Raw genomic sequence first — 841 nt, 5'->3', positions numbered from 1 at the left:
TTGGGTGGAGCCCACCACAGCTCAAGGAGGCCTGCCTGCCTCTGTAGACTCCACCTCTGGGGACAGGGCATAGCTAAACAAAAAGCAGCAGAAACAACTGCAGTTGTAAAAGTCCCTGTCTCACAGCTTTGAAGAGAGCAGTGGTTCTCCCTGCATGGAGGTTGAGATCTGAGAACGGACAGACTGCCTGCTCAAGTGGGTCTCTGACCCCTGAGTAGCATAACTGAGAGACATCCCCCACTAGGTGCAGACCGACACATCACACCTCATATGGCTGGGTACACCCTGAGATGAAGATTCCAGAGCAAAAATCAGACAGCAACACTTGCTGTTCAGCAATATTCTATCTTCTGCAGCTTCCACTGCTGATACTCAGGCAAACAGGGTCTGGAGTGGACATCAAGCAAACTCCAACAGACCTGCAGCTGAGGGTCCTAACTGTGAGAAGGAAAACTAACAAACAGAAAGGACACCCACAACAAAATCCCATCAGTACATCACCCATCATCAAAGACCAAAGGCAGATAAAACCACAAAGATGGGGAAAAAACAGGGCAGAAAACCTGGAAATTCAAAAAATCAGAGCAGATCTCCCCCTCCAAAGGAATGCAGCTCATCACCAGCAATGGAAAAAAGCTGGACAGAGAATGACTTTGATGAGTTGAAAGAAGAAGGCTTCAGTCAATCAAACTTCTCAGAGCTAAAGGAGGAACGACGTAACCAGCGCAAAGAAACTAAAAAACCTGAAAAAGAATGGATGAATGGATAACTAGAATAATCAATGCAGAGAAGACCTTAAAAGAACTGATAGAGATGAAAACCATGACACGAGAACTACATG

The sequence above is a fragment of the Mandrillus leucophaeus genome, unplaced genomic scaffold, assembly GCF_000951045.1.
Source record: "Mandrillus leucophaeus isolate KB7577 unplaced genomic scaffold, Mleu.le_1.0 Scaffold713, whole genome shotgun sequence".
In the NCBI taxonomy this organism is placed as follows: domain Eukaryota; kingdom Metazoa; phylum Chordata; class Mammalia; order Primates; family Cercopithecidae; genus Mandrillus; species Mandrillus leucophaeus.
Note: the sequence above shows the minus strand (reverse complement) of the source record.